Source organism: Meles meles, chromosome 5 (genome assembly GCF_922984935.1).
Source record: "Meles meles chromosome 5, mMelMel3.1 paternal haplotype, whole genome shotgun sequence".
In the NCBI taxonomy this organism is placed as follows: domain Eukaryota; kingdom Metazoa; phylum Chordata; class Mammalia; order Carnivora; family Mustelidae; genus Meles; species Meles meles.
Genome location: NC_060070.1, coordinates 97745866 through 97756046, shown reverse-complemented (window position 1 = coordinate 97756046; position 10181 = coordinate 97745866).

Below are 10181 nucleotides of genomic sequence, written 5' to 3'. Positions count from 1 at the left end.
TAAAGAATGAATGGGTTAACCAGGAAATTAAAGAAGAATTGAAAAAATTCATGGAAACAAATGATAACAAAAACACAACAGTTCAAAATCTGTGGGATACAGCAAAGGCAGTCCTGAGAGGAAAATATATAGTGGTACAAGCCTTTCTCAAGAAACAAGAAAGGTCTCAAGTACACAACCTTACCCTACACGTAAAGGAGCTGGAGAAAGAACAAGAAAGAAACCCTAAACCCAGCAGGAGAAGAGAAATCATAAAGATCAGAGCAGAAATCAATGAAATCGAAACCAAAAAAAAAAAACAATAGAAAAAATCAATGAAACTAGGAGATGGTTCTTTGAAAGAATCAATAAGATTGATAAACCCCTGGCCAGACTCATCAAAAAGAAAAGAGAAAGGACCCAAATCAATAAAATCATGAATGAAAGAGGAGAGATCACAACTAACACCAAAGAAATACAGACAATTATAAGAACATACTATGAGCAACTCTACGCCAACAAATTGGACAATCTGGAAGAAATGGATGCATTCCTAGAGACATATAAACTACCACAACGGAACCAGGAAGAAATAGAAAACCTGAACAGGCCCATAACCAGTAAGGAGATTGAAACAGTCATCAAAAGTCTCCAAACAAACAAAAGCCCAGGGCCAGACGGCTTCCCAGGGGAATTCTACCAAACATTTAAAGAAGAACTCATTCCTATTCTCCTGAAACTGTTCCAAAAAATAGAAATGGAAGGAAAACTTCCAAACTCATTTTATGAGGCCAGCATCACCTTGATCCCAAAACCAGACAAGGATCCCACCAAAAAAGAGAACTACAGACCAATATCCTTGATGAACACAGACGCAAAAATTCTCGCCAAAATACTAGCCAATAGGATTCAACAGTACATGAAAAGGATTATTCACCACGATCAAGTGGGATTTATTCCAGGGCTGCAGGGTTGGTTCAACATCCGCAAATCAATCAATGTGATAGAACACATTAATAAAAGAAAGAACAAGAACCATATGATACTCTCCATAGATGCTGAAAAAGCATTTGACAAAGTACAGCATCCCTTCCTGATCAAAACTCTTCAGAGTGTAGGGATAGAGGGCACATACCTCAATATTATCAAAACCATCTATGAAAAACCCACCGCAAATATCATTCTCAATGGAGAAACACTGAAAGCTTTTCCGTTAAGGTCAGGAACACGGCAGGGATGTCCATTATCACCACTGCTATTCAACATAGTACTAGAAGTCCTAGCTTCAGCAATCAGACAACAAAAAGAAATTAAAGGCATCCAAATTGGTAAAGAAGAAGTCAAACTATCACTCTTCGCAGATGATATGATACTATATGTGGAAAACCCAAAAGACTCCACTCCAAAACTGCTAGAACTTGTCCAGGAATTCAGTAAAGTGTCAGGATATAAAATCAATGCACAGAAATCAGTTGCATTTCTGTACACCGACAACAAGACTGAAGAAAGAGAAATTAAGGAGTCAATCCCATTTACAATTGTACCCAAAACTATAAGATACCTAGGAATAAACCTAACCAAAGAGACTAAGAATCTATACACAGAAAATTTGCAAAGATTTTTAACTTATATCCCTTCTTATCTCTATAACTCATCAATATTTTAAAATAATGTTTGTAGTTTATTACTGTAAAAATAATGCATAGTAGTCTTAGAAACTTTGGAAAACAGAAAAATATAGGAATAATATTTATAATTGTACTTTATATTCTATAATATATAGTTATAATTTATAATCATGATTATGTGTGGTATATATATCATATACAAGATTAAAATTATATATACAGTTTTAGAGTGCCCCAAAGCTCTTAAGGAACAATAAACCTCTCAAAGGAAAACGATCCTTATGGGTGAAAAGTCAATAAAAGGAGCATTGTTTTAGATTAATTGAATGCACGTGAGTCTCCTTTTTTATACCATACATTTGTAGACCTCCTCATTTCTTCCTGCTGCCAGCCTTTATCCATTGGCTCCCTCATAAAAAACAGTCATCACAAGTCACAATATTCTTTAAAAACTGTTTATTGTGGGGTGCCTGCACAGCTCAGTCTGTTGGGAATCTGACTCTTGGTTTCAGCTCAGGTCATGATCTCATGGGGTGTAGGACTGAGCCCTGTGCTGACTTCATGCTCAATGGATTCTCTCCCTCTGTCCCTTTCCCTGCTCTTGCTATCTCTCTCTCTTTCTTGAATAAATCAAGAAGACTTTTTAAAAATCCTATATTCAACATCAGGAAATATGTTGTATAAAGTATCTTTTATTAAACTGGCTGTCTAGTTCCTGATGGGCAGAAGTATAGGGGCTGTAAACTGGAGGCTGGTATCAGAACACCTTCAATGCAGTCATTTTCTGTTGGTCAATGTCTGGTATCATCTCCATCACAACAGCATTTACAGATCCACTGAACTGAAAAAGAATCAAAATACAGCTGAGCCAAGACTCTAGAAGTCATGAACAGCTGAGAGCTTCAGACCATAAAGGGTCCTAATAAATGGACCAAGTAATTCCTGAAAGGCCAGATATTAACTGACCTTATCTTTAAAGCTGGGAGCTGAGATGAAAAATAAAATCATATAAGGAGATTTAACCTGAAGCTTCCTTTTCGCAGATGAGAAGTTGGTTTGCGATGAATCAGAGGGTCAGAGTCTTAGGCTATTGGTATGGTATCAGGCAGAGACCATTCATTGTCAAGACAGTGTCTTAGCCAAAAGAGTAATCCAATGCCAGTTTGATAAGGAGTTCCCATGAAAGTTCAAACGTGGAAAGAAGCTGCCAAGTTGTTACACCCAGACAACGCCTGCTGATGCGATTTTCCCACATGCAAAATGGTTGAGAAGAAAATACGTTGAATTCAAAAATGTTGGCAAGTAGTCACTTAATTTCTTGGTTAGCTTAAAGTGACTTTTCCCTCTAGAAGTGTGTGTGTTTGTAGATAAACAATCTCGTGATTCGAACTTGTAAAAATGTCCTAAATCCAGTGACAGATCCAAAACCCCATTGCACTTTGGTCAGGGTATCCTAATGTGAAAGTGTATTTCCTAGATACATTCTTGACAAATGCCACATGCTCTAACTCTACTGTCAGTACGTAAGAAGTCTTCAGTGAATGTTTTGAGTGAATAGTGAGATTAAAGAACTCTATAAAGAGGATGTGGAACTATCACATTTCTCAGTGCAAACTACAGAAACCAAATCTTTTTTAAGGAGAAAATGGGATTCATTGGAAGAAAGCAGTTCACAAAACTAACTGGAGACTAAAGGTCAAAAAGCAAGCCCCACCAAGGCAGGCTGATTCACAGGCAGAGGACAGTACAGGAACATTTTAGTTTATGCTTGTTAGAAAGCCATCATTTTTGCTCTTCACAACCAGCCTTCAGGGTGTCATTTCCTGTACATTTTTCATAACTGTTGCCAAACTATCTAATTCCAGATACGAGGATCCAATTGACAAAGCCAGGGCACAGGCTTAAACTGCTGAAGGGGGGTTGGGGAAAATCAGAAATATCCATTCCAGCTTGAGTTTCCACAGTTGGAATCAAGGTGTCTATTTAAAAATTCCCTTGAGGGGTGCCCAGATGGCTCAGTCGGTTGAACATCTACCTTCAGTTCAGGTCATGATCTTAGGTTCCTGGGATCAAGTCCCACATCCAGCTCCCTGCTCTGCTAGGAATCTGCTTCTCCCTCTCCTACTCCCCCTGCTTGTGTTCCCTCTCTCTCTGAAAAATAAATAAATACAATCTTTTTCAAAGAAAAGTAAAGAAAAAGAAAGGAAAGAAGGAAGGAAGGAAGGAAGGAAGGAAGGAAGGAAATAAATGAAGGAAGGAAGAAAGGAAGATTCCCTTGAAATACAAAGAGTCTTGGATGTGCGTGGCCAAAAATGACAATAAGAGCAATAATTAATTACATTTATTATGCCCATATTATGTCCTAAGCTTTGTTCTTTCTTTCTTTTTTTTAATAAGAGAGGGCAGTGGGGCTAGGGACAGAGGGAGAGGGAGAGAGAGAATCTTAAGCAGGCTGCAAGCCCAGTGGGAACCCGATGCAGAGCTCAATCTCACAACCCTGAGATCATGACTTGAGCTGAAACTAATACTAGGATGTTTAACAAACTGAGCCAGCCAGCTGCCCCCACCCAGGATTTGTTCTAAGTTTTTCATATGCATTACTTTTAGAATCCTCACTATAACTCCATTATGACTCTCTGAACTAATTATTAACCCCATTTTGCAGAGAATAAAACCAATCACAGAATTAGACTTACCCAAGTTCACATACCAAGTAAACTTTGCAGCTAGGATAAGAAGCCAGACAGGCTGGATTCAAGGCCTGAGGTACTAAGAACTGATTTATATACTACATGCTCCAAAATGCTTCCAAACCTCTCCTTTCCCAGCTGGTTATAATTCTGAAGTTTCAGAGTACAGTTTCTATCCTTAGAGTTGTAATCTTCTAATAAGAATCTTTAGTGGTCCTCCATTAAAGTATTAAAACATGTGGTTCATCTATACTATGAAATATTTTTTGCCATCTTACAAAATAAAGAGATAAGAGAAAATAGTCAATGGTATTGTAATAGTGTTGTGTGTTGGCAGACGGGAGCTACACTTGGGGTGAGCACCACATAACATGTAGAGTTGTTGAATTACTATGCTGTACACTTGAAATCAAGGAACCATTGTGTGTCAACTATGCTTCAATTGAAAAAAAATAGAAATAAATTTTTTAAAAAGAAGTAAAACTCATACTCTAGGACATATTATAGGATATATGACATAGTTATACTCTAGGACATAAAGTTAAGTTTTTAATAAAAGAGTATATATTGTGATGTTGACATTTTAAAAATAAAATATATGTAAATAAAAACATATTGATAAATAAATGTATAGAAGGACATCAGAAAAATGAACAGCAAATTATTGCTACAGAAGTGGAAGTGAATGGCTAGATGCTCGTTTTGATTTTATGTGGTTCTGTGTGGTAGGAATCATTTTTAAAAGGACAAATTTGTTTACAGCTTTTACAACTTAAAAACTAAAAATGAACATAAATTTACTACATATGCATGTATACGTACACAATTGTTTGTAGTTCTAGGAAGGGGAGCATTTTTTTCTAGGATGTGAGTAATACCCGAGAGCGTAAGTAGCAGAGAACCAACAATCAGTTAGCCCAAGGAAAAGAACAACAGTTTCAGAGTCAGACACACTTGCATTTTAATTTGGGTCCTGGAATTTTCTAAATGATAAGCTTTGGAAGTCATTTCGTTTCCTGGTTTTTCTATTTGTACAATGACAATAAGAAACTTACCTTGCTGGACTGTTGTAAGAGTTATAATCAGCATGTATAAAGAGCCTGGCAGGTATCAGGTGCCAGTAGATGTTAAAAAGGGCATCAAATGCTTGCTCAAAAGACTCATTATTACCTAAAGTTCAGCAAGCTGACTCACATTGATAAAATGTGGCAGGGAGAGAGACCAAGTTCTGGAAGGTAAAAAAAAACCAAAAAACTAAAGGCTGTTTTATTTTCTAGGAAGACCTTCAGTTCCAACCTTATCTTTGACAAACAGCTTGCTCAAGCCCATGCCTGCTCTACATGACTTCCCTTTCATTTGAGCTGTACACTCCCTTGGGCCCAACGGTCAGCATACGAATGTGATAGGATCTCCCTGGAACCCAGATCAAACTTCTGGGGTTTTGTTTTTTTGTTGTTTTTTTTTAAAGATTTTATTTATTTGACAGAGAGACAAGGAGAGAGGGAACACAAGCAGTGCACGTGGGAGAGGGAGAAGCAGGCTTACGGCTGAGTAGGGAGCCCGATGCGGGGCTCGATCCCAGGACCTTGGGATCATGACCTGAGCCAAAGGCAGACGCTTAATGACTGAGCCACCCAGGTGCCCCCAGATCCAAGTTTTTGTCCCCTCCCCTCCCCCTCTACTAGCTCCTCCTTCTCTTTTGTACTTTATTTTAATTTTGTACAGGGAAATAGCAGCTACTGCACTCATTTTATTAGTGAGTTTATGGAAACATATTTGGGATATAATCCTTTCTTGGCAAGACTGTAGAGAGTGAATATTTTTAGACATAAAACTCTTCCCTACCTTAACCAAGTAACAAAAAGTTAACATCATCAGGAATGAAACATGTTGATGTCATGTAAGCTCTGATATAATAGGAGGAGAAGCACATTTCACCTCTGTAGTATTTAACCCTAAAATCCGTAACTCCAGACTAAGCATGTACAAACATCAGACAAACCCAAACTGAGGGGCTTTCTTCGGAACATCTGACCGGTACTCCTCAAAACCATCAAGGTCGTGCAAGACAAGGAGAGACTGAGAAACTGTCACAGGTTATAGGAGACCAAGAAAGCATGATGAGTTAATAGAATGTGGATCCTGGATCAAACCCTGGAAGTAAGTGTCTGGAGTTTAGTTAATATTGTACCAGTGTTCATTTCCCAGTTTTGGGCCTTGTGCTATGATGATGTTAGATACTAACACTAGAAAGAAACTGGATGAAAGGTAATAAGGAACTCTTACCTTTGCAACTTTGGCAAACATAAAATCATTCATAAACCGTTTGAAAATCTTTTCTGATTCCTTATGTTGATAGGATATAACCATTTTGATGACTTTATTATTTGAATAGTGTGTCCTCATTTTTACAATTTATTGTACTTTGATACAGAAGTTTCAAATTTTTCCAAGGAAAAAACCCTGCCCCATAGGTATCACTTTGATAGATCTTTAAGATCCTAGGGTTCTCATCTCTTTATGATTTATAAAGTACCTTCACATACACTCTCTTGCCTGCTCTTTCAAACAACTGCTTGAGATGGATAGGAATCCTTGTCCACCTGAAGGATTAAAAAAAAAAAAAAGGTGACAGAGACAGTATAAGGGATTCACTTTATGGTGTAAGAGTTAGTGACAGAGTCTTGTCAAGAACCTGGATCAGAACAACTTAACAACACTGAAAAAAATTCCATGATGAGCAAAGAATCTGACTAGACATTACTTTGAGTAGGAATTAAAAATGGTCGAAAAGGTACATGAAAAGATGTTCCACATCATTCATCATCAGGGAAATACAAATCAAAAACCACAATGACATACTACTTCATACCCACTAGAATGGCTAGGTCAAAAATTCAGAAAACAGCAAGTGTTGCTGAGGTTGTGGAGAAATCAGAATGTTCATACACTGCTGATGGAAATAAAAACTGGTGCAACCATTTTGGAAAACAGTCTGGCATTTTCTCAAACAATTTAATCATGGAATTATCATATGACCTAAAATTCCACCCTTCAATGTACGAAATGAAAACATGTCAACACCAAAAATTTGTACATGACTATTCATAGCAGCATTATTCATAATAGCCAAAAGTTGGAAACAATCAAAATGTCTGTCAATGGACAAACAGTTAAAATATGGTTTAGCCACACAATGGGTTATTAATGGGTCATGGGAAGCAATGAGGTACTGAAATATACTATCACATGGATAAAGCTTGAAAAATTATGCTAAGTTAAAAAAAAAAGAAAAGAAAAGAAAACAGTCACAAGAGAGTTCATGCTATATGATTCCACTCATGTGAAAGTCCAGAATGGGGAAATCAATAGAGATAGAAAGTAGATTAGTGGTTGCTTAGGGAATGTGGGGTTAAGGGAGTGATTGCTAAAGGATATGGGATTGTCCTCAGGGAACAACAAGGTAGTGAGGGAAATAGCCATTTTTTAAATATCATAAAAACAACAAACACCACAGAAACATTGCACATAAACCCACTATGAGAAGTGCTATGAAAGAGAAGATCCAGTTCAATGAGATATACTAGCAAGAACTTGGGTTCAAATGGGAAGTCAAAGCAGGCTTTGCTGAGGAAGAAGTTATAGCTTTTTATCTGAGAACCAAAGGCTGATGTGTGTGAAGTATGGCGGGAAAATGTGTGGAAAGTGTGTTCTATTTAGAATAGTTTGAGTGAAGAGCTAAAAGAAAAAAAAATATTTTCCCAGGTTGTACATGATTCAGCTTATTTCAGTGCAAAGGTTCAAAAGGCAGGTAACAGATCTGAACTCCTCAGTGGTCAATACTCCAATATATCTACTACATTTTGTCATTTTTAAAGTTTAAAGCCACATTGATTTATGATATTGTTTTTATTTTATTTTATGTATTTTTTATTATGTTCAGTTAGCCAACATACAGTACATCACTAGTCTTTGATATAGTGTTCAATGATCCATTAGTTGCATATAACACCCAGTGCTCATCACATTACATGCCCTCCTTAATACCCATCACCCAGCTACTCCATCCCCCCTACCCCCTTTCCCTCTGTAACCCTCACTTTGGTACTCAGAGTCCAGAGTTTCTCATGGTTTGTCTCCCTCTCTGATTTCTTCCCATTCAGTTTTCTCTCTCTTCCGCTGTGGTCTTCTGCACTATTCCTTATATTCCACATATGAGTGGAACCACATGATAATTGTCTTTCTCTTCTTGACTTATTTCACTTAGCATAACCCCCTTCAGTTCAATCCATGTTGATGCAAATGATAGATATTGTTTAGCTCTTCTTGCAATATATACCTATTACTTTGGGGGGTTTTTTGCAGCATGGTGTATAGTTTATCAAGAGAAACACTTGGGCATTTATGACTTGCTGGAATTTACATGAATAATCTTTGGGCCATGGCAGAACTGGACATCAAAGTGTGAAACGGATTATGTGTATTTCCCAGCTAAGCATGAGCTGGCTGTGTCATCCTGTGAGGAACAAGGGAAATAGTCATTTCCAAAATCTTTGGATTGTAGATTTAGAAAATCTCAAAGATGATTTAGTCCTAATATTGTATGTTCTATTGTGGAAAAATACAGAAGAAAGACAAAAACAAGACAAAATAAAACAAACTTGCTGCTTTCTTTTATAAACATTTGTTGCGATACAGAATTTGGTTCAGCAGTTATTTGCACTTATATTCTGAATAGAATCTTTTAGAAATGGGACTCACTAAACTATTTTTATTTAGGGGCACCTGGGTGGCTCAGTTGGTTAAACATCTGCCTTTGTCTCAGGTCATGATTCCAGGATCCTGGTATAGAATCCCACCTCGGGCTTCCCGCTCAGCCCGGCGCTTGCTTCTCCTTCCGCCTGCCACTCCCCCTGCTTGTGCTCGCTCTCTCTCTCTCTCTGACAAATAAATAAATAAAATCTTAAAAATAAAATAAAAATAATTTTATTTAACTGCTAGCTGTAAGTTCTCAAAGTTCTCTATTCTGTGATGAGAACAACTACACAATGGAAGCAAGAACTATCTCCGTATTTTTTAAGTGTTTGGCACCTTATTTGCAAGTGACTGTTTTTCAGGAGTTTGGATTTGCTATGTCCATGTTTAAGTTCACCCCTTCTTTTCTAAGACTAAAAAAACATATCTCAACATATCTGTGCCTTCATATACTTACAGTTGTGTAAAGCTGAGTATGGATTCAAGAAAAACAGTATCTTAAGAAGCAAGACCACTTCTTACAGTGCTGTATTTTCCTCACTGTCCATTGGCTAATATTCAACGTCTAGTATATTTAATATTGAATGCAAGGCCTTTTACAACCCAGGCAAGTTTTATCCCCTCTTTCTAATTCCCTCCCCAGCTGCCCTGTAATCTAGCTTTGCATAACTAATGGCTATTCCTCAAATATGCCATGTTCGAAGATTTCTGCTAGTCCTTCTATCTTACTGATACTATTTTTAATGTCCCCATCAGTATCACTTTATGTGCTAGTGTTCTTAGTCCAAGACAAATCGCTGCCTTATATATGTTCTCTAGTACTTTTAGAGCCACTATTATATTACCTACCCATTTTTATACAATCATTTGTGTATGTCTGTCTTCCCAGCTGGGAAGTTAATAAGCCCATTCTATATTTTGTTTAGTTTCACGTGTTCTATAGAGCCTAGCTCAGTGCCTGCCATACAATAAGTGCCCAAGAAGTGTCTGTTGAACTATATTAAATAAGATGCTAGACACGTTGGTGCAGTAGATCATTTCTGTAGCCCGACTTCTTCAAATCTACATTGTATATTCTTCTAACTAGCATTTTGAATGATTTGACTATAGAACATAATTCTCTCCAAGA